General features: G+C 44.8%; 1 protein-coding gene across 1 annotated transcript in view; it reads left to right on the top strand.

The window, feature by feature from the left end:
• The first annotated feature begins 457 nt into the window (after positions 1-457).
• Positions 458-24,803, top strand: part of LOC134344722 (P2Y purinoceptor 1-like) — a 39,062-nt gene continuing 14,716 nt past the window's right edge. The window contains exon 1 of the mRNA XM_063044805.1: positions 458-642. The gene's annotated coding sequence lies outside the window, so the exon portion shown is untranslated. The remainder of the gene's footprint in view (positions 643-24,803) is intronic.

Below are 24,803 nucleotides of genomic sequence, written 5' to 3'. Positions count from 1 at the left end.
TATTCATCTGGCTTGTAAAACAGTAAAGACTCGAACATTAATCCTTGTGGCAGATCATTTTTATATCGTACCCAAATGTAAATACTAAAAAGAAAAAACAGGCTGAAGATCGGAGAGAATATAAAGGTAGAGGAAATGTGATAAAAGAGCAGTACTTTAAACTAGAGTGTACAATAAAAGGAGCCGAAAACATTTAAAAAGTAGATGTCATGAATGAATTAAGCACCACCGATCAAGGACAATGTTTTATAAGAGAAAAAAAAATCTGGTAACAAGTCAGTTTCCCTATACTGATTATGTTAAAATCACGTTTGAGGAGAATCGATCTTATTGTAACTACGTTTTTTTTTGTTAAACTTCACTGAATACTTCCGGTTTTTATTGTCATCGGAGCTGAAATGTCAGGGAACGCGGTGTGGCGCTGACAGTCAAGCCTCATGAGATGTAATGAGGAAGAACGGGCTGACTGAGAGAACCCTGCGGAATTGTCCAGAGAAGAGAGAGAAAGAGAGCTCGGACTAGGATTCGAGTTTCCGTCGATACGAACCCAGACTCACCTTCCAAGAAACCACCAGTAGCTTCACTAGTTTTCTCCATCTCCTAAGGAATGCGTTGGATCATTTGCTGAATATCTCGTGGAAGGTAAATTTGATAGCGTATAATGCGGTTATAATTGCACCTCTTTAGAACTTGCTCCTCTCTGATGAAAGATCTTCGACCTGGCACATTAATGGTCTCACATTGCAAACAGAGATTTAGCTGCTCATTACGCCGCTAGCGTTGAGGGCAGCAGTGGAAGCCCCCCATCTCGGCGGTGTTCAGCAGCTATCCCTCGGTTTACTTCAAGTCACGTCAGGAAAACAGTCGCACTCAGATGTAAAAGGGTTCTTCATTGCTGTTTCCCTGACATTTCTTTACAAGTCAGGTTTGTTAGCCCTGGGCTACACCCCCGAACCTGGAAGACTCGTAGTTTGGCCTCTACCTTTTAACCTGTTGGGCATGGGTGACCCTACCAAAAGCCAAAGCATAAAATCCTGATTTCAACCGGCATAGCTCTCTGGACGGTTATCCGGTTTGCTTCCAGTTCCTTGTGCTGGAGAGGACAGGAACAGGGAGATAGGGGATCTGAATGTATGGCTGAGGAGCTGGTGCGGGGTGCAGGGATTTAGATTTTAGACCACAGGGATCTGTTTGGGGGTGAGGATGATTTGTACAAGAGGGACGGGTTGCACCTTAACAGGCGGGGGACCAGCATTCTCGCAGGCAGGTTTGCCACTGCTATACTGGTGTGTTTAAACTAAGTGGCGGGGGGGGGGGGTGGAGATGAACTGGAAATATAAAGATGGAGTTAAAGGGAAAGAGAACAAGAAAAGTTAAGAAAGAAAACAGAATTAACGGGACAGAAAGCTCGGGAAGGGATCGGAGAGTACGGCCAAGTGCAATAGGAACCGATGTGAAAAGTGAGGGGAGTAATGGATGAAAAGTATTATATATGAATGCACGAAGTATAAGAAATAAAGTGGATGAGCTTGAGGCTCAGTTGGAAATTGGCAAATATGATGTTGTAGGAATAACAGAGACATGGCTGCAAGAGGACCAGGGCTGGGAAATGAATATTCAGGGATATACATCCCATCGAAAGGACAAACAGGTGGGCAGAGGGGGTAGGGTGTCTCTGTTGGTGAGGAATGAATTTCTGTCCCTTGTGAGGGGGGACATAGAATCAGGAGATGTAGAGTCAGTATGGATAGAACTGAGAAACTGCAAGGGCAAAAAGACCCTGATGGGAGTTATCTACAGGCCCCCCAAACAGTAGCCTGGATATAGGGTACAAGTTGAATCAAGAGTTAAAATTGGCATGTCGCAAAGGTAACGCTACAGTTGTTATGGGGGATTTCAACATGCAGGTAGACTGAGAAAATCAGGTCGGTACTGGACCCCAAGAAAGGGGGTTTGTGGAGTGCCTCCGAGGTGGATTCTTACAGCAGCTTGTACTGGAGCCTACCAGGGAGAAGGCAATTCTGGATCTGGTGTTGTGCAATGAACCGGATTTGATAAGGGAAATCGAGGTAAGGGAGCCATTAGGAGGTAGTGACCATAATATGATAAGTTTTAATCTACAATTTGAGAGGGAGAAGGGAAAATCGGAAGTGTCAGTATTACAGTTGAACAAAGGGGACTATGGAGCCATGAGGGAGGAGCTGGCCAAAGTTGACTGGAAAGATACCCTAGCAGGGATGACAGTGGAACAACAATGGCAGGTATTTCTGGGAATAATACAGAAGGTGCAGGATCAGTTCATTCCAAAGAGGAAGAAAGATCCTAATGGGAGTAAGGAGCGACCATGGCTCAAGAAGGAAGTTAAGGACAGTATAAAAATAAAAGAGAAGAAGTATAACATAGCAAAGATGAGCGGGAAGCCGGAGGATTGGAAAACTTTTAAAGAGCAACAGAAGATAACTAAAAAGGCAATATGGGGAGAAAAGATGAGGTATGAATGTAAGCTAGCCAAGAATATAAAGGAGGATAGTAAAAGCTTCTTTAGGTATGTGAAGAGGTAAAAATTAGTTAAGACCAAAGTTGGGCCCTTGATGACAGAAACAGGTGAATTTATTATGGGGAACAAAGAAATGGCAGACAAGTTGAACAGGTACTTTGGACCTGTCTTCACTAGGGAAGACACAAACAATCTCCCAGATGTAATAGTGGCCAGAGGACCTAGGGTAACGGAGGAACTGAAGGAAATTCACATTAGGCAGAAAATGGTGTTGGATAGACTGATGGGACTGAAGGCTGATAAATCCCCAGGGCCTGATGGTCTGCATCCCAGGGTACTTAAGGAGGTGCTCTAGAAATCGTGGACACATTGGTAATTATTTTCCAATGTTCTGACGGAATATTCCCCAGGCTGCTCCACGACGCGAGGGAAGAGATTGCTGTGCCTCTAGCTAGGATCTTTATGTCCTCGTTGTCCACAGGAATGGTACCGGAGGATTGGAGGGAGGCAAATGTTGTCCCCATGTTCAAAAAAGGTAGTAAGGATAGTCTGAGTAACTATAGACCAGTGAGCCTTACGTCTGTGGTGGGAAAGCTGTTGGAAAAGATTCTTAGAGATAGGATCTATGGGCATTTAGAGAATCATGGTCTGATCAGGGACAGTCAGCATGGCTTTGTGAAGGGCAGATTATGTCTAACAAGCCTGATAGAGTTCTTTGAGGAGGTGACCAGGCATATAGATGAGGGTAGTGCAGTGGATGTGATCTATATGGATTTTAGTAAGGCATTTGACAAGATTCCACACGGAAGGCTTATTCAGAAAGTCAAAAGGCATGAGATCCAGGGAAGTTTGGCCAGGTGGATTCAGAATTGGCTTGCCTGCAGAAGGCAGAGGGTCGTGGTAGAGGGAGTACATTCAGATTGGAGGATTATCCCACAAGGATCTGTTCTGGGACCTCTACTTTTCGTGATTTTTATTAACGACCTGGATGTGGGGGTAGAAGGGTGGGTTGACAAGTTGCAGACGACACAAAGGTTGGTGGTGTTGTTGATAGTGTAGAGGATTGTCAAAGATTGCAGAGAGACATTGATAGGATGCAGAAGTAGGCTGAGAAGTGGCAGATGGAGTTCAACCCGGAGAAGTGTGAGGTGGTACACTTTGGAAGGACAAACTCCAAGGCAAAGTACAAAGTAAACGGCAGGATACTTGGTAGTGTGGAGGAGCAGAGGGATCTGGGGGTACATGTCTGCAGATCCCTGAAAGTTACCTCACAGGTAGATAGGGTAGTTAAGAAAGCTTATGGGGTGTTAGCTTTCATAAGTCTAGGGATAGAGTTTAAGAATCGCGATGTAATGACAGCTCTATAAAACTCTGATTCGGCCACACTTGGAGTACTGTCTCCAGTTCTGGAAGGATGTGGAAGCATTGGAAGGGTACAGAGGAGATTTACCAGGATGCTGTGTGGTTTAGAGAGTTTGCATTATGATCAGAGATTAAGGGAGCTAGGGCTTTACTCTTTGGAGAGAAGGAGGATGAGAGGAGACATGATCGACATGTACAAGATAATAAGAGGAATAGATAGAGTGGATAGCCAGTGGCTCTTCCCAGGGTGCCACTGCTCAATACAAGAGGACATGGCTTTAAGGTAAGGGGTGGGAAGTTCAAGGGGGATATTAGAGGAAGGCTTTTGACTCAGAGAGTGGTTGGTGCGTGGAATGCACTGCCTGAGTTGGTGGTGGAGGCAGATACACTAGTGAAGTTTAAGAGTCAACTAGACAGGTATATGGAGGAATTTAAGGTGGGTGGTTATATGGGAGGCAGGGTTTGAGGGTCGGCACAACATTGTGGGCCGAAGGGCCTGTAATGTACTGTACTATTCTATATTCTATAGATTCAGGATCATTTCCTGAGGATTGGAGGGTAGCTAATGTTATCCCCCTTTTTAAGAAAGGAGGAAGCAAGAAAGCAGGGAATTATAGACCAGTTAGCCTGACATCAGTGGTGGGGAAGATTGCTGGAGTCAATTGTAAAAGATGAAATAGCGGCACATTTGGATAGCAGTAACAGGATCAGTCCGAGTCAGCATGGATTTATGAAGGGGAAATTGTGCTTGACTAATCTCCTGGAATTTTTTGAGGATGTAACTATGAAAATGGACAAAGGAGAGCCAGTGGATGTAGTGTACCTGGACTTTCAGAAAGCCTTTGATAAGGTCCCACATAGGAGATTAGTGGGGAAAATTGGAGCACATGATATTGGGGGTAGGGTACTAATATGAATAGAAAATTGGTTGGCAGACAGGAAACAAAGAGTAGGGATTAATGGGTCCTTTTCAGAATGGCAGGCAGTGACTAGTGGGGTACCGCAAGGCTCGGTGCTGGGACCGCAGCTATTTACAATATACATTAATGATTTAGATGAATGGATTAAAAGCAACATTAGCAAATTTGCAGATGACACAAAGCTGAGTGGCAGTGTGAAACGTGAGGAGGAAGTTATGGGAATGCAGGGTGACTTGGACAGTTTGGGTGAGTGGGCAGATGCATGGCAGATGCAGTTTAATATGGGTAAATGTGAGGTTATCCACTTTGGTGGCAAGAACAGGAAGGCAGATTACTATCTGAATGGTGTCAAGTTAGGAAAAGGGGAAGTACAACGAGATCTAGGTGTCCTTGTTCATCAGTCACTGAAATTAAGCATGCAGGTACAGCAGACAGTGAAGAAAGCTAATGGCATGTTGGCCTTCATAACAAGGGGAATTGAGAATAGGAGCAAAGAGGTCCTTCTGCAGTTGTACAGGGCCCCGGTGAGACCACACCTGGAGTATTGTGTAGAGTTTTGGTCTCCAAATTTGAGGAAGAGCATTCTTGCTATTGAGGGAGTGCAGTGTAGGTTCACAAGGTTAATTCCCGGGATGGCGGGACTGTCATATGTTGAAAGATTGGAGCTACTGGGCTTGTATACACTGGAATTTAGAAGGATGAGAGGGGATCTGATTGAAACATATTCGATTATTAAGGGATTGGACACGCTAGAGGCAGGAAACATGTTCCCGATGTTGGGGGAGTCCAGAAGCAGAGGCCACTGTTTAAGAATAAGGGGTAGGCCATTTAGAACGGAGTTGAGGAAAAACTTTTTCACCCAGAGAGTTGTGGATCTGTAGAATGCTCTGCCTCAGAAGGCAGTGGAGGCCAATTCTCTGGAGGCTTTCAAGAAAGAGTTAGATAGAGCTCTTAATGATGGTGGAGTCAAGGGATATGGGGAGAAGGCAGGAACGGGGTACTGATTTTGGATAATCAGCCATGATCGCAGTGAATGGTGGTGCTGGCTCGAAGGGCCGAATGACCTACTGCTGCACCTATTGTCTATTGAGGCACATAAGCCTAAAACCACAAGGTTGCGTTGTTGTCCTCTTGGATGATTGCATACAGAGTGTCTTGAGGAATTTTCTAATGCTTATTCAGATTCCCAGTATTTTCATTGTTTTGAGTTTTGCGTTTCCAATGAAATCCACCTTGCCGAGCTGGTTGATAAAGGGAGCTGATCGATACAGGTCAAATGTCCTTCAACACTTTGCACCCTGTACACACTGTAAATGCAGATGCAAGGTGTTGAGTTGAAAGAGAAACAAATTCCGGTGAACTATCCGGACAGGAATGTTTGCAATTCTTGATGCAGTTCAGGACAGTCTGGAGAACTCGTCTACTAAGGCATTACAGGTGGAACTAAGAAATAAGAAAGGACTGACCACAATAATGTGGGCAGTATTACAGACCATTCAATAGTCCGGTGGATTTAGAGAAACAAATTTGTAGAGAAATTTGCAGATTGTTGTAAGAAACATAACATTGTTATAGTAGGTGATTTTAACTTCCCACATATTGACTGGGGATCCCATACTACCAAAGGGCTGGATAGGATGGAATTTATCAAATGTGTTCAGGATAGTTTCGTGTAGCAGTATGTACAAGTGCCAACCCGTGAGTGTGTTATACTGGATCTGCAATGAGAGAACGAGACAGGGCAGGAGACAGAAGTTTGCATAAGGAAACATGTTGAAACTGCTGATCATACTGCTATTAGTTTGGAAGTAAATACAGAAGAAGATAAGTTTGATCCATGGCTTGAGATTTCAAATTGGAGAAAGGCCAATTTTGATGGTATTGGGAATGATCTGGCAAATGTGGATTGGGACAGGTGGTTTTCTGGCAAAGGTGTACTTGGTAAGTGGGAGGCTCTCAAAGGCAAAATTTTCAGAGTACAACTCTTGTAGATACTTATCAGACTAAAAGGTGAGGATAACCTTGGTTTTTAAAAGATATTAAGGGCCTGGTTAAGAGAAAACAGAAGTTCATAGCAGGTATAGACATGCAGAAACAAATTATGGCTTATGATGTATAAGAAATGCAAGAGAACACTTAAGAAAGAAATCAGGAGGGCTAAAAGAAGGCATGAAGTTGCTCAAGCAAAGAAGGTGAAGAAATATCGACAGATATGTTAAGAGCAAAAGGATTGCAACCGACAAAATCGGTCCTCTGGGAGATCAAAAATGGTAGTCCATATGTGGAGCAAAAGCAGGCGGGGGAAGTCTTAAACAAAGAAAATCTGCAGATATCCGAGCAACACACACACACACACACACAATGCTGGAGGAACTCAGCGGGTCAGGCAGCATCAAGGCAGAATAGTTCATGTTTCGAGCTGAGACCCACACTTTCCACAGTTCTCCAGCCCTTTATCTCTTTCACCATTTTACTTCCCAGCTCTTCACTTCACCAGCCCCACTCCCAGTTTCACCTATCACCTACTACCTTATATTTCTTCCTCCCCTCCGGCACCTTCTTACCCTGACTTCTCATCTTTATACTCCAGTCCTGATGAAAGGGAATTGCCCGAAATGTCGACTGTTTATTCTTTTCCATAGATGCTGCCTGACCTGCTGAGTTCCGGCAGCATTTTGTGGTGTTGGGGGTGGTCTTAAATACATTTTTAGAACCTGTATTTACTCAGCAGATGGACACAGAGTCTATATAAGTGAGGCAAAGTGACATCAACCTCATGGACCCTGTAGAGATTACAGTCATAGTCATAGTCGTAGTCATAGTCATACTTTATTGATCCTGGGGGAAATTGGTTTTCGTTACAGTTGCACCATAAATAATAAATAGTAATAGAACCATAAATAGTTAAATAGTAATATGTAAATTATGCCAGTAAATTATGAAATAAGTCCAGGACCAGCCTATTGGCTCAGGGTGTCTGAACCTCCAAAGGAGGAGTTGTAAAGTTTGATGGCCACAGGCAGGAATGACTTCCTATGACACTCTGTGTTGCATCTCGGTGGAATGAGTCTCTGGCTGAATGTACTCCTGTGCCCACCCAGTACATTATGTAGTGGATGGGAGACATTGACCAAGATGGCATGCAACTTGGACAGCATCCTCTTTTCAGACACCACCGTGAGAGAGTCCAGTTCCATCCCCACAACATCACTGGCCTTACGAATGAGTTTGTTGATTCTGTTGGTGTCTGCTACCCTCAGCCTGCTGCCCCAGCACACGACAGCAAACATGATAGCACTGGCCACCACAGACTCGTAGAACATCCTCAGCATCGTCCGGCAGATGTTAAAGGACCTCAGTCTCCTCCACAGGAAGAGGTGTTTGCTATCCTGAGGCAAATCCGGGTAGATAAATCCCCAGGGCCTGACAAGTGTTCCCTTGGACCCTGTGGGAGGCAAGTGCAGAAATTGCTGGAACCCAGCAGAGATATTTAAATGATCTTTAGTGACAGGAAAGGTACGAGATGACTGGAGGATAGCCAATGTTGTTCCGCTGTTTAATAAAGGTTCTGAACATAATCCAGGAAATTACAGGCTAGTGGGTCTGAGATCGGTTGTGGGAAAGTTATTGGAAGGTATTCTAAGGAACCGGATATATATATAAATAAAGTCCTTCATGGGAAGTTGGTTTTGAATTGAATTGATTTTATTTCTTTCATCCTTCACATACACGAGGAGTAAAAATCTTTACGTTACATCTCCGTCTGAATGTGCAATGTGCAAGTTATAATAATTTGTAATAAATAGTATGTACAGTAAGATATACATCAGAATAATCAATATAGCTTAGAAATACAATTGTGTCAATGTGAATTAATCAGTCTGATGGCCTGGTGGAAGAAGCTGTCCGGAAACCTGTTGGTCCTGGTTTTAATGCTGCAGTACTATTTCACAGATGGTAGCAGCTAGGACAGTTTGTGGTTGGGGTGACTCGTGTCCCCAATGATCCTTCGAGCGTTTTTTACATACCTGTCACTGTAAATGTCATGAATAGTGGGAAGTTCACATCCACAGATGTGCTGGGCTGTCCGCACCACTCTTTGCAGAGTCCTGCAATTGAGGAAAGTACAGTTCCCATACCAGGCAGTGATGTAGCCAGTCAGGATGCTCTCAACTGTGCCCCTGTAGAAAGTCCTTGGGATTTGGGGACTCAAGCTGAACTTCTTTAACCGTCTGAGGTGAAAGAGGTGCTGTTATGCTTTTTTCACCACACAGCCGCTATGCACAGACCAAGTGAGGTCCTCTCTGATGTGTATACAGAAGAACTCAAAGCTGTTCACCCTCTCAAACCCAGATCCATTGATGTCAATAGGGATGAGCCTGTCTCCATTCCTCCTGTAATCCACAACCAGCTCCTTTGTTTTTGAGACATTGAGGGAGAGGTTGTTTTCTTGACACCACAGTGTCAGGGTGATGACTTCTTCTCTGCAGGCTGCCTCATTATTATTTGAGATAAGGCCAATGAATGTAATATCATTTGCACATCTAATTAGCAGATTGGAGCTGTGGGTGGTGACACTGTCATGGGTATACAGAGAGTAAAGGAAGGGGCTTAGGACGCAGCCTTGGGGAATTCCTGTGTTGAGGGTCAGCGGGGCAGAGGTGAGGGAGCCCACTCTTATCACCTATTGGTCAAGATGGTTCAGTCACTTCTCATTCAAGACGAGGTAGTAAATTGAATTAGACATTGCCTTTGTGGGAAAGGCCAGGGAGTGGTAGTAGATGGTTACCTCTCTGACTGGAGGTCTGGGACTAGTGGTGTGCCGCAAGGATGGGTGCTGGGTGTGTTATTGTTTAACATCTACATCAATGATCTAGATCATAATGAAGTTGACTGGCTCAGTAAATTTGCGGATGACACCAAGCTTGGGGGTGTAGTGGACAGCAAGGAAGGGTATTGTGGCTTACAGGGGGATCTGGATCAGCTGGAAAAATAGGCTTGAAAATGGCAGCTGGAATTTGATGCAGATAAGGCAAGGTATATAGTAGGGCCATCCAGGGTAGGTCTTACCCAGTGAAAGGTAGGGCACTGAGGATTGTGGTAGGTCAAAGGGATCTGTGAATACAGGTCTCAAGATCATTGAAAGTGGTATCACAGCTGGAAAGGGTCATGAGGAAAGCTTTTGGCATATTGGCCCTCATAAATCAACGTATTGAGTACAGGAGATGTGATGTTATGTTGAAGTTGAATAAGACGTTGGTGAGGTCTAATTTGGAAGATTGTGTGCAGTTTTGGTCACTTACCCACAAGAAGGATTAGATTAGATTAGATTCAACTTTATTGTCATTGTGCCGAGTACAGATACAAAGCCAATGAAATGCAGTTAGCATCTAACCAGAAATGCAAAGAATAGTGTTATTTACAAAATAGCTGTGAATAAAAAGTAAGTGCTACAGCACACAAATATAAGAGTACTGAGACAGTACAATATGGGTGCAATACTGCTTAGCGCTGTGATGTGAGGTTCAGCAGTGTCACAGCCTCAGGGAAGAAGCTCTTCCTGTGCCTGCTGGTGTGGGAGCGGAGGCTCCTGTAGCGCCTACTGGATGGGAGGAGAGTAAAAAGTCCATGGTTAGGGTGAGATGCATCCTTGATAATGCTTTTCACCCTGCCCAGGCAGCGTTTATGGTAGATGTTCTCAAAGGTGGGCAATTTGGTACCGATAATCCGCTGGGCAGTTTTCACCACATGCTGGAGTGCTTTGCAGTCCAATACGGGACAATTGCCATACCACACCGAGATGCAGTTGGTGAGTATGCTCTCAATGGTACAGTAGTAAAAGTCAGTCAGTATCCTGGGACAGAGGTGAGCTTTCTTGATGCTCCGCAGGAAATAAAGGTGCTGTTGCGCCTTTTTGATCAGGATGGAGGAGTTCAGGGACCAGGTGAGATCGTCGGAAATGTAGACACCAAGGAATTTGAAGCTTGATACACGCTCCACTACAACTCCGTTGATGTAGATGGGGATGTGAGTGTGACTCCTGGCATGCCTGAAGTCCACAATGATCTCCATGGTCTTCTGGGTGTTAAGGGCCAGGTTGTTGTCGGCACACCACACGGCCGGGTGCTGGACCTCGTCCCTGTAAGCCGTCTCATCATTCCCTCTGATCAGGGCAACCACCGTGGTGTTGTCTGCGAACTTGATTATGGAACTAGAACCATGTACAGGAACGCAGTCATAGGTGAAAAGGGAGTACAGAAGAGGGCTCAGCACACAGCCTTGAGGCACGCCGGTGTTCAGGGTGAGAGTAGAGGACGAGAGGTTGTATAACTTAACTGATTGGGGTCTGTTAGTCAGAAAGTCCAAGGTCCAATTGCAGAGGGATGAGCTGATACCAAGCTGGCGAAGTTTGGCAATCAGCTTGGAGGTGATGTAAACAAGATTGAAAAAGTATGGAGACATGTCTGGATTACCAGAGTTATAAGGAAAGACTGAATAGATTAGGACTTTACTCCTTAGAATGTAAGACCATAAGCAGAAGTCGGCCATTCGGCCCATCGAGTCTGCTCCGCCATTTTATCATGAGCTGATCCATTCTCCCATTTAGTCCCACTCCCCCGCCTTCTCACCATAACCTTTGATGCCCTGGCTACTCAGATACCTATCAATCTCTGCCTTAAATACACCCAATGACTTGACCTCCACTGCCACCTGTGGCAACAAATCCCATAGATTCACCATCCTCTGACTAAAAAAATTTCTTCGCATTTCTGTTCTGAATGGGCGCCCTTCAATCCTTAAGTCATGCCCTGTCGTACTAGACTCCCCCATCATGGGAAACAACTTTGCCACATCCACTCTGTCCATGCCTTTTAACATTCGAAATGTTTCTATGAGGTCTCCCCTCATTCTTCTAAACTCCAAGGAATACAGTCCAAGAGCGGACAAACGTTCCTCATATGTTAACCCTATGTAGAAGATTGAGAGGAGATTTGATGGAGGTATACAAAATTATGAGGGATATAGATAGGGTAAATGCAAGCAGGCTTTTTCCGCTGAGGTTGGGTAAAACTACAACCTGATGTCATGGGTTAAGGGTGAATGGTGAAGAGTTTAAGGGGAACATGAGGAGAAACTTCTTCACTCTGAGGGTCGTGAGTGTCTGGAAAGAACTGCCAGCATAAACGGTGCATGTGATCTTGATTTCAATGTATAGGCTACATTTGGATAGGTACATGGATATTAGGGGTATGGAGGTGCAGGTCGACGGGGGAAGGCAGTTTAAATGGTTTCAGCATGGACTAGATGGGCTGAAGGGTCTGTTTCTGTGCTGTACTTCTCTGCCATTGCATGGGTCTTAATTTGTTAGATTCCCCAGAGCAAATGTGGATACAGGCAATGAATGAGTTATAATATCTCTGTGAAAAGGGGAACTCCAGTTACCCACTTATACAGTTTTGATGCAAAGACAACAAACGTTGTCCACCCATCCAATTCAGATTCAGGATCAGGTTAGTACTCACTGTCTGATATGACATATAGTCACCGATTCACCACAGAAGTAGGCTCTTCTGTCCATCTATTCCATGCCAGACTGTTATGCTGCCTAGTTCCATAGATCTGGACCCATATCATAGCCCTCCATACCCCTCCAATCCATGTACCTATCCAGATTTCTCTTAAATTCTGAAATCGTCCCTGAATCCTCCACCTCTGCTGACAGCTGATTCCACACTCCCACCGCCCTTTAACTGAAGAGGTTCCCCCTCACGTTCCCCTAAAACATTTCATCTTTCACCGTTAACCCATGACCTCTAGCTCTAGTCTTATGAAATGTTTTGCACCACTACAACAAGGCATAAATATTACTATGTTACAAAATAAAGAAATGATAAAAAGAATGGAAACAATGAGGAAGTATTCATGGATTTGTGGACTTTTCAGAAACCTGATTATAGAAAATAGAACATTACAGCATAGTACAAGCCCATCAATCCACAATGTTGTGCTCAACATTTTTTATTTATCCTAAGATCGATCTAACTGTTCCTTCCTTCATAGCCCTCCATTTTTCTATTATCCATATGCCTATCTATGTGCCTCTTAAATGTCCCTAAGCACTACCCCTGGCTGGGCATTCCATGCACCCCCCACTCTCTGTGTAAAGAACCTATCTCTGACATCCCTCCTACAGTATACTTTCCTCCAATCACCTTACAATTCTGACCCTCCAGTAGATTGTTTATAAAAACATAGAAAACCTACAGCGCAATACATGCCCTTCGGCCCACAAAGCTGTGCCAAACATGTCAATACCTTAGAAATTACCTAGGGTTAGCCATAGCCCTCTGTTTATCTGAACTCCATGAATCTGTCCAGGAGTCTCTTAAAAGACCCTATCATATCCGCCTCCACCACCAGCAGTCCATTCCACGCACTCACCACTCTCTGTGTAAAAAAACTTACCCCTGACATCTCCTCTGTATCTACTTCCAAGCACCTTAAAACCGTGCACTCTCATACTAGCCATTTCAGCCCTGGGAAAAAGCCTCTGACTATCCACATGATGAATGCCTCTCATCATTTTATACACCTCTATCAGGTCACCTCTCATCCTCCGTCACTCCAAGGAAAAAAGAATGAGTTCACTCAACCTAATCTCATAAAGTATGCTCCCCAATCCAGGCAACATCCTTGTAAATCTCCTCTGCACCCTTACTATGGTTTCCACATCCTTCCTGTAGTGAGGTGACCAGAACTGAGCACAGTACTCCAAGTGGGGTCTGACCAAGGTCCTACAAAGCTGCAACATTACCTCTCGGCTCCTAAACTCAATCCCACAATTGATGAAGGCCAATGCATCATATGCTTTCTTAACCACAGATTCAAGCTGTGCAGTATCCTATGGACTTGAACCCCAAGATCCTTCTGATCCTCCACACTGCCAAGAGTCTTACTATTAATACTATATTCTGCCATTGTATTTGACCTACCAAAATGAACCACTCACACTTATCTGGGTTGAACTCTATCTGCCACTTCTCAGCCCAGTTTTGCATCCTATCAATGATAGCCCTCCACACTATCCACAACACCCCCAACCTTTGTGTCATCAGCAAATTTACTAACCCATCCCTCAACTTCCTGATCTAGAACATTTATAAAAATCACGAAGAGTAAGGGTCCCAGAACAGATCTCTGAGGCACACCGCTGGTCACAGACCTTCATGCAAAATATAACCCATCAACAACCACTCTTTGCCTTCTATGGGCAAGCCAGTTCTGGATCCACAAAACAATGTCCCCTTGGATCCCATGCCTCTTTGCTTTCCCAATAAGCCTTACATGGGGGTACCTTGTCAAATGCCTTGCTGAAATCCATACACAAAACATCTACTGCTCTACCTTCATCAATGTGTTTAGTCACATGCTCAAAAAATTCAGCGAGGCTCGTAAGGTACAACCTGCCTTTGACAAAGCCATGCTGACTATCCCTAATCATATTATGCCTCTCCAAATGTTCATAAATCCTGCTTCTCAGGATCTTCTCCATCAACTTACCAACCACTGAAGTAAGACTCACTGGTCTATAATTTCCTGGGCTATCTCTACTCCCTTTCTTGAATAAGGGAACAACATCTGCAACCATCCAATCCTCCGGATCTTCTTCTGTCCCAATTGATAATGCAAAGATCATCGCCAGAGGCTCAGCAATCTTCTCCCTCGCCTCCCACAGTAGCCTGGGGTACCTCCCGTCCAGTCCCGGTGACTTATCCAACTTGATGCTTTCCAAAAACTCCAGCACATCCTCTTTCTTAGTATTTACATGCTGAAGCTTTTCAGTCCACTATAAGTCATCCCTACAATGGCCAAAATCCTTTTCCATAGTGAATACTGAAGCAAAGTTCTCATTAAGTACCTTTGCTATCTCCTTCGGTTCCATATACACTTTTTCACTGTCACTCCTGAAACTCCTGATTGGTCCTATTCTCTCACGTCTTATCCTCTCGCTCTTCACATTTTTGAGGTATGCCTTGGGGTTTTCCCTAATCCTGTCTGCCAAGGCCTTCTCATGGTCCCTTCTGGCTCTCCTAATTTCTTTTTTAAGCTCCTTCCAGCTAGTCTTATAATTTTCTGGATCTCTATCATAACCTAGTTTTTGAACCTTTTCTAAGCTCTTCTTTTCTTCTGGACTAGATTTACAACAGCCTTTGTACTCCACGGTTCCTGTACCCAACCATCCTTTCCCTGTCTCATTGGAACGTACCAGTGCAGAACTCCACGCAAGTATCTCCTGAATGTTTGCCACATTTCTTCCGTACATTTCCCTGAGAACATCTGTTCCCAATTTATGCTTCCAAGTTCATGCCTGATAACTTTATATTTCCCCTTACTCCAATTAAACGCTTTCCTAACTTATGTGTTCCTATCCCTCTCCAATGCTATGGTAAAGGAGATAGGATTGTGATCATTATCTCCAAAATGCTCTCCCACTGAAAGATCTGACACCTGATTAGGTTCATTTCCCAATACCAAGTCAAGTACAGCCTCTCCTCTTGTGGGCTTATCTACATATTGTGTCAAGAAACCTTCCTGAACACACCTAACAAACTCCACCCTATCTAAACCCTTCACTCCAGGGACATGCCAATCAATATTTGGGAAAATGAAATCTCTCACCATGACAAAACTGTTATTATTACAACTTTCCAGAATCTCTTTCCCTATCTGCTCCTCGATGTCCCTATTACTATTGGGTGGTCTATAAAAAACACCCAGTAGAGTTATTGACCCCTTCCTGTTCCTAACTTCCACCCACAGAGACTCCGTAGACAATCCCTCCACGTCTTCCTCCTTTTTTCTAGCCATGACACTATCTCTGATCAACAGTGCCACACCCCCACCTCTTTTGCCTGCCCCCCTGTCCTTTCTGAAACATCTAAAGCCTGGCACTCTAAGTAATCATTCCTGCCCCTGAGCCATCCTAGTCTCTGTAATGGCCACAATATCATAGCACGAGGTTAGGAAAAACTTCTTCACACAGAGAGTGGTGAATCTGTGGAATTCTCTGCCACAGCAAACTGTTGAGGCCAGTTCATTAGCTATGTTTAAAAGGAAGTTAGATATGGCCCTTGTGGCTACAGGGGTCAGGGGGTATGGAGGGAAGGCTGGGTTCTGAGTTGGATGATCAGCCATGATCATAATAAATGGCGGTGCAGGCTCGAAGGGCCGAATGGCCTACTCCTGCACCTATTTTCTATGTTTCTATGTTTCTATGTTTCTATACTGATCCAGACTCTATGCTCATCTACTTTGTTCATAATACTCCTTACATTAAAATAGATACATCTCAAACCATCGGTTTGAGCGCGTCCCTTCTCTATCACCTGTCTATCCTCCCTCTTTCACTGTCTCCAAGCTTTCTCTATTTGTGAGCCAACTGCCTCGTCCTTCATCATTTCAGTTTGGTTCCCACCCCCAGCAATCCTGGTTTAAACTCTCCTCAATAGCCTTAGCAATCCTCCCCGCAAGGATATTAGTCCCCCGGGATTCAAGTGCAACCTGTCCATCTTGTACAGGTCACTCCTGCCCTAAAAGAGGTCCCAATGATCCAGGAATCTGAATCCCTGCTTCCTGCTCCAATCCCTCATCCACGCATTTATCTTCCACCTCACTCTATTCCTATACGCACTGTTACGTGGCACAGGCAGTAATCCGGAGAATACTACCTTAGTGGCTCTGCTTAACAACTTCCTTCCTAACTCCCTGTAGTCTGCTTTCAGGACTTCCTCCCTTTTCCTGCCTACGTCGTTGGTACCAATATGTACCATGACCTCTGACTGTTCTCCTTCCCACTTCAGGATATCGTGGATGCGATCAGAAACATCTCGGACCCTGGCACCTGGGAGGCAAACTGCCATCCGTGCTTCTTTCCTGTGTCCACAGAATCGCCTGTCTGACCCCCTAACTATAGAGTCCCCTATCACTGCTGCCATCCTCTTCCTTTCCCTACCCTTCTGAGCCACAGGGCCAGACTCTGTGCCAGAGGTACGGCCACTGTTGCTTCCCCTTGTAGGCCATCCCCCCCAACAGTACTCAAGCAGGAGTACTTATTGTCAAGGGGTACAGCCACAGGGGTACTCGCTATCCTCTGACTCCTGTGCTTCCCCTTTCTGTTACCCACTTACCTGTCTCCCGAGGCCCCAGTGTGACTACCTGCCTTTAGCTCCTCTCTATCACCTCCTCACTTACTCTGATCAGACAAAGGTCATCGAGCTGCATCTCCAGTTCCCTAACGCGGTCCCTTTAGATTATGTTGATCTAGATTCCAGCTTCTTCTGTCCCTTGATTGACTTTCAATGAGCCCATCCTGTCAAACTTCTGAACTGTACTTTATGGTCATACCTAGTTACATTGCCAGGTTAAAGGGCCAAGTTGAGTAATCCTAGCAGTGTGTGCAATTCTAGTTGCCCTATTATGGGAAGGGTGTGGAGGTGTTGGAAATGGTGCAGAAGCTGGCTGGATTCCTGAGCTTCGAGGAGAGATTGGACCACCTGTATGATCCTAAGACCATAAGGCATAAGAGCAGAATTAGGTGTGGTCTACCATTCCATCATGGCCGATTTATTATCCCTCTCAACCTCATTCTCTTGCCTCCTCACCATTACTTTTGACGCCCTCACTAATCAAGGCCCTAGCAATTTACGCTTTAAATATACTTTAAATATAATATGTCTTCGCCTTCACAGCATCCTTTGGCAATGGATTTCACAAATTCACTACCTTCTGGCTAAAGAAGTTCCTTCTCATCTCTGTTCCAAGCCAGCACATGTTTTCTTAGGTAAGGGTCCCAAAACTGCTCACAATGTTCCAAGTGCAGTCTGACCAATGCCTTATAAAACCTCAGTAATTCACCCTTACTGGTATATTCTAGTTCTCTCAAAATTAATGCTAATATTGTATATGCCTTCCTTACCACCGACTCACCCTGCAAGTTATCCTTCCTCCAGAAGGACTCTCAAGTCCCTTTGTACCTCTGATTTTTTTAATTTTCTCCCCATTTAGAAAATACCCTATGTCTTCATTCCTTCTATGAAAGTGCATGCCCATGTATTTCCCTACACAATATTCCATCTGCTACTTCTTTTCCCATTCTCCCAATATGTCTAAGTCCTTCTGCAGACTCCCTGCTTCCTTAACATTACTTGCCCCTTCACCTACCTTCATATCATCTGTAAACTTGGCCACAAAGTCATGAATTCCGAAATTCATCCGAACACCAACCCCTACGTACACAGGGAAGCCAACCAGAAAAGGCCCCCTTTATTCCCACTCTTTGCCTCCTGCCAGTTAGCCATGTTATCCATTCTATCCATGCTAGTGTGTTTCCTGTAATACCTGCTTATCTTGTTTAACAGCCTCATGTGCGACACCTTGCAAAGGCCTTCTGAAATTCAAAGTAAACAACACCCACCAATTCTCCTTTGTCACTCTTACTTGTTATTTCTTTAATGAATTCCAAAAGATTTGTCTGACAAGATTTCCTCTGAGGGAAACCATGCTGACTTTGGCCTATTTTAGCATGTGTCTCCAAGTACCCCAAAACCGCATCCTTGAAAATGGACTCCAACATCTTCTCAAACACTGAAGTTGGGCTAACTGGCCTACAATTTCCTTTCTGCTGCCTCTCTTCCTTCTTAAAGAATGGAATGACATTTGCAATTTTCCAGTCCTCCAGAACCAATCCAGAATCTAGTGATTCTTGAAAGATCATTACCAATACCTCCCCAATCTCTTCATCACCTCTTTCAGAACCCTGGGTGTATTCTGTCTCATTTTGGTTACTTAGCTATCCTAAGGCTTGGGCGAAAACAGCTGTAGGCGCCAGTTTTAATCAGGTGTTCTTTTCCTCTGTTAGTGCTTATGTAGTTAGTGTGCTGATAATTGAGCCAGATTTAGTGATATGTTCCCTGTCTGAGATATGGTAACTTTAGGAGACCTCTCGTCTCCCTGATAAACACATCTGCATGAAGTGCACCGAACTGCAGCTCTTTAGAGACTGTGTTATGGAACTGGAACTGCAGCTCGATGACCTTTGGCTGATACGGGAGAATGTGGAGGAGATAGATAGGAGCTACAGGGAGATAGTCATCCATAAGTTGAAGGACGCACATAATCAGTATACTGCTTTGGATACTGTTGTGTGTGAAGGTTGGGGGGGGGTGGTGGCGTACCTGGAAGAAACCGCAATGAGCAGATCTCTGGCTGTGAGTCTGACTCTGTAGCTCAGAAGGGAATGGCAGAGTACAGTTGTGACAGGTGATTACATAGTTAGAGGAGCAGACAGGAGATTCAGTGGATATGAAAAAGACACCTGGATGGTACTTTGCGTTCCGTAGTTCCAGGGTCAGGGATGTCTTAGATTAGGTCCATTCTAAACAGAAAGACTGACCAGAAGTCGGCCATTTGGCCCATCGAGTCTGCTCCCCCATTTTATTATGAGCTGATCCATTCTCCCAATCCCCCGCCTTCTCACCATAACCTTTGATGCCCTGGCTACTCAGATACCTATCAATCTCTGCCTTAAATACACCCAATGTCTTGGCCTCCACTGCTGCCCATGGCAACAGATTCCATAGATTCACTACCCTCTGGCTAAAAAAATTTCTTCGCATCTCTGTTCTGAATGGGCGCCCTTCAATCCTTAAGTCATGCCCTCTTGTACGAGACTCCCCCACCATGGGAAACAATTTTGCCACATCCACTCTGTCCATTCGTTTCAATATTCAAAATGTTTCTATGAGGTCTCCCCTCATTCTTCTAAACTCTAGGAATACAATCCAAGAGTGGACAAACATTCCTCATAGTTAACCCTCTCATTACTGGAATCATTCTAGTGAATCTTCTCTGAACCCTCTCCAACATCAGCACATCCTTTCTTAAATAAGGAGCCCAAAAATACCCACAGTACTTCAACTGAGGTCTTACCAGTGCCTTATTGAGCCTGAACATCACATCCCTGCTCCTATACTCTATTCCTCTAGAAATGAATGCCAACATTGCATTCGCCTTCTTCACCACCGACTCAACCTGGAGGTTAACCTTAAGAGTATCCTGCACAAGGACTCCCATGTCCCATTGTATCTCAGAACTTTGAATTCTCTCCCCATTTAAATAATAGTCTGCCTGTTTATTTCTTCTGCCAAAGTAACCTCATCCTTGACAATCGACTTCAACAACTTCCCATCCACCTATGTCAAGCTAACAGGTCTATAATTTCCTTTTTGCTTCCTTGCCCCCTTCTTAAATAGCGAGTGACATTTGCAATCTTCCAGTCCTCCGGAACCATGCCAGAATCTATCGACTTTTGAAAGATCATTGCTAATGCCTCCGCAATCTCCACAGCTACTTCCTTCAGAACACGTGGGTGCATTCCATCTGGTCCAGGAGGTTTATCTACCTTTAAACTATTCAGCTTCCTGAGTACTTTCTCTGTCGTAATTGTGGCTGTGCACATTTCTCTTCCCTGCCACCCTTGAGTGTCCAGTATACAGCTGATGTCTTCCTCAGTGAAGACTGATGCAAAATACTTGTTCAGTTCCTCCGCCATCTCCTTATCTCCCACTACAATTTCTCCAGCATCATTTTCTATTGGTCCTATATCTACTCTCACCTGTCTTTTACTCTTTATATACTTGAAAAAGCTTTTAGTATCCTCTTTGATATTATTTGCTAGCTTCCTTTCATAGTTCATCTTTTCCCTCTTAATGACTTTCTCAGTTTCCTTTTGTAAGCTTTTAAAAACTTCCCAATCCTCTGTCTTCACAATACTTTTTGCTTCCTTGTATGCCCTCTCCTTTGCTTTAACTTTGGCTTTGACTTCTCTTGTCAGCCACTGTTGAATCCTTTTTCCATTAGAAAATTTCTTCTTTTTTGGAATATATTTGTTTTGCACATTCCTCATTTCTCGCATAAACTTCAGCCACTGCTGCTCTGCCGTCTTTCCCACCAGTGTCTCTTTCCAGTCAACTTTGGCCAGTTCCTCTCTCATGCCACTGTAATTTCCTTTACTCCACTGAAATACCGACACATCAGATTTTGGCTTCTCTTTCTCAAATTTCACAGTGAACTCAATCATGTTATGATCACTGTCTCCGAAGGGTTCCTTCACCTCAATCTCTCTAATCACCTCTGATTCATTACACAATACCCAATCCAGTACATCCGATCCCCTAGTGGGCTCAACAACAAGCTGTTCTAAAAAGCCATCTCGCAGACATTCTAAAATTCTCTGTCTTGAGATCCAGTGCCGACCTGATTTTCCCAATCCACTCACATGTTAAAATCCCCCACAATTATCATAACACTGCCCTTCTGACAAGCCTTTTCTATTTCTTGTTGTAATTTGTAGTCCACATCACTGCAGCTGTTTGCAGGCCTGTATATAACTGCCATCAGGGTCCTTTTACCCCTGCAATTTCTTAGCTCAACCCATAAAGATTCTGCACCTTCCGATCCTATGTTACCTCTTTCTAATGATTTAATATCATTTCTTACCAATAGAGCCTCGCCACCCCCTCTGCCTACTTGCCTACCCTTCCGATACACCGTGTATCCTTGGACGTTCAGCTCCCAGAGACATGCACCCTTTAGCCACGTCTCAGTGATGGGCACAATATCATACCTGCCAATCTGTAGCTGTACGACAAGATCATCCACCTTATTCCTTATGCTGCGTGCATTTAAGTATCACACCTTAAGTCCAGTATTTGGTACTTTTTGCTTTGATTGCACTGCAACTCATCCCAATGGCTGCAAATTTGCCCCATCACCTGCCTGTCTTTCCTGACATCTTTACTGCTCACTATCTTAGATTTATTTCTGCTTTCCCCCTCCTCTGCTCTATCATTCCGGTTCCCATCCCCCTGCCAAATTAGTTTAAACCCTCCCTAACAGCTCTAGTAAATCTTCCCACCAGGATACTGGTCCCCTTCGGGTTCAGGTATAACCCGTCCTTTTTGAACAGGTCATACTTCCCCCAGAAGAGATCCCAATGATCCAAGAATCTGAAGCCCTGCCCCCTGCACCAGTCTCTCAGCCACGCATTTATCTGCCTGATCCTACTATTCTTGCCCTCGCTAGCACGTGGCACAGGTAGCAATCCTGAGATTACTACCCTGAAGGTCCTGCTCCTCAGCTTCCTTCCTAACTCCCGGAAATCTCTCTTCAGTACCTCCTCCCTTTTCCTATCTATGTTATTGGTACCAACATGTACCAAGACAACTGGCTGCTCCCCCTCTCGCTTCTGAATATTCTGGACCCGATCCGAAACATTCTGTACCCTTGCACATGGGAGGCAACACACCATGCGGGTATCTCTATCTGGCTCACAGAATCTCCTGTCTGTTCCCCTGACTATGGAATCCCCTATGACTACCACATTGCTTTTCTCCCTCCTTCCCTCCTGCACAACAGCTCCAGGCTCAGTGCCAGAGACCCAGTCACCGTGGCTGTCCCCTGTCAGGTCATCCCCCTCAACAGCATCCAAAACGAGATACTTGTTGCTGTGGGGGGCAGCCACGGGGGTGCTCTCCACTATCCGGGCATTTCCCTTCCCTCTCCTGACAGTTACCCAGTTTTCTGACCTCTGTAGCCTAGGGATGACTACCTCCCTGTAGCTCCTGTCTATCACCTCTTCACTTTCCCTGATAAGCAGTAGGTCATCAAGCTGCAGCTTCAGATCCCTAACACGGTCTCTGAGGAGCTGCATTTCGGTGCATCTGGTGCAGATGTGGCCATCAGGGAGGCTGGAGGTCTCCTAGGATTCCCACATCTGACACCCTGAACAAAGCACTAACCCTGCAGGCAGGCTACCTAATTCTACAGGAATGAAACAGGAAAAATAAGTCTACTCACCCACTTACCTCACCAAACACACGAACTTTTTAAACCGTTAGCTCGTACCGTTAGTTGTGTGAGCTCTGCTGTTTCTCTGTCTGTCCAGGCTGATTCGCCAAGGGGGAAAAAAAAGAGTTGGTGCCTCGCTCTCGCCTCTTCCCATTATCACCTAAGCCCGTTGAGCCAAAGCCCTACACTGCTGTCACTCACTCCACTGCCCGCTGTATAGGGTGGTCTCCTTTTTAAACTCTCCGCACTGTCCTGTCTACGTCATGCGCCTGCACAGTCTCATCCTTCTTGTACTCGAAGAAGTGTTTTAGAAATCTGCCTTTCTTCAGAATTCAGCTCTCACACCACTCTTCCTGTCCCGATCCAAAAGACATGGTAGAGTACATATTGTTATCAATGACATACAGTGTCTATAAAAAATATTCACCCCTCCTTTGAAGTTTTCATGTTTTATTGTCTGACAACATTGCATCACAATGGATTTACTTTGGCTTTTCTGATGCGGAACAGAAAAATAATCTTTCATGTCAAAGTGAAAAACCAATCTCTGCAAAGTGATCTAAATTAATTATAAATATAAAATGCAAAATAACTGATTGCTTAACTGTTTGCCCTCCTTTAATGTGACACACCAAATCATCACTGGTGCAGCCAATTTGTTTGAGAAGGCACATAATTAATTAAACAGAGATGTGTTTTTGGAGATGTGGGTGCAGTAAAGTAATTTCAACAGAATGCAGTAAAAATACGACCTGTATCTGGAAGGTCCAACTGCTGGTGAGTCTATCCTGGCAAAAATTACATCTTAAAGTCAAGAGATCACTCCGAGCAACTGTGTGAAAAAGGTTATTGAAAAGCACAAGCCAGGAGATGGATACAAGAAAATTTCCAAGTCACTGAATATCCCTTTTTCAAGTTGCAAGTCAAGTCATTTTTTATTGTCATTTCGAGCGTAACTGCTGGTACAGTACACAGTAAAAACGAGACGATGTTTTTCAGGACCATGGTGCTACATGAACAATACAAAAACTACACTGAACTACGTAAAACAACACAAAACTACACCAGACCACAGACCTTCCCAGGACTGCATAAAGTGCACAAAACAGTGCAGGCATTACAATAAATAATAAACAAGACAATAGACACGGTAGAGGGCAGTAGGTTGATGTCAGTCCAGGCTGTGGGTATTGAGGAGACTGATGGCTTGGGGGAAGAAACTGTTACATAATCTGGTCGTGAGAGCCCGAATACTTTGGTGCCTTTTGCCAGATGGCAGGAGGGAGAAGAGTTTGTATGAGGGGTGCGTGTGGTCCTTCATAATGCTGTTTGCTTTGCGGATGCAGTGTGTGGTGTAAATGAAGAGAGACCCTGATGATCTTCTCAGCTGACCTCACTATCCGCTGCAGGGTCTTGTGATCCAAGATGGTGCAATTTCTGAACCAGGCAGTGATGCAGCTGCTCAGGATGCTCTGAATACGTGGTGAGGATGGGGGGGGGGTGCGGGCAGAGGTGGTGGTGGTGGGAGATGGACTTTTCTCAGCCTTAGCAGAAAGTAGAGACGCTGCTGGGCTTTCTTTGCTATGGAGCTGGTGTTGAGGGACCAGGTGAGATTCTCCGCCAGGTGAACACCGAGAAATTTGGTGCTCTTAACGATCTCTACGGAGGAGTCGTCGATGTTCAGCAGAGAGTGGTCGTTCCTTGTCCTCCTGAAGTCAACAACCATCTCTTTTGTTTTGTTCACATTCAGAGACAGGTTGTTGGCTCTGCACCAGTCCGTTAGCCACTGCACCTTCTCTCTGTATGCTGACTCATCGTTCTAGCTGATGAAACCCACCATGGTCGTGTCATCGGCGAACTTGATGATATGGTTCGAGCTGTGTGTTGCAGCACAATTGTGGGTCAGCAGAGTGAACAGCAGTGGACTGAACACACAGCCCTGGGGGGCCCCCGTTCTCAGTGTGATGGTGTTGGAGATGCTGCTTCCGATCCGGACTGACTGAGGTCTCCCAGTCAGGAAGTCTAGGATCCAGTTGCAAAGGGAAGTGTTCAGGCCCAGTAGGCTCAGCTTTCCAATCAGTTTCTGAGGAATGATTGTGTTGAATGCTGAACTGAAG

The sequence above is a fragment of the Mobula hypostoma genome, chromosome 4 (assembly GCF_963921235.1).
Source record: "Mobula hypostoma chromosome 4, sMobHyp1.1, whole genome shotgun sequence".
In the NCBI taxonomy this organism is placed as follows: Eukaryota; Metazoa; Chordata; class Chondrichthyes; order Myliobatiformes; family Myliobatidae; genus Mobula; species Mobula hypostoma.
The sequence above is the reverse complement of the archived record's forward strand: the minus strand, read 5'-3'. Positions and strand labels throughout refer to the sequence as shown.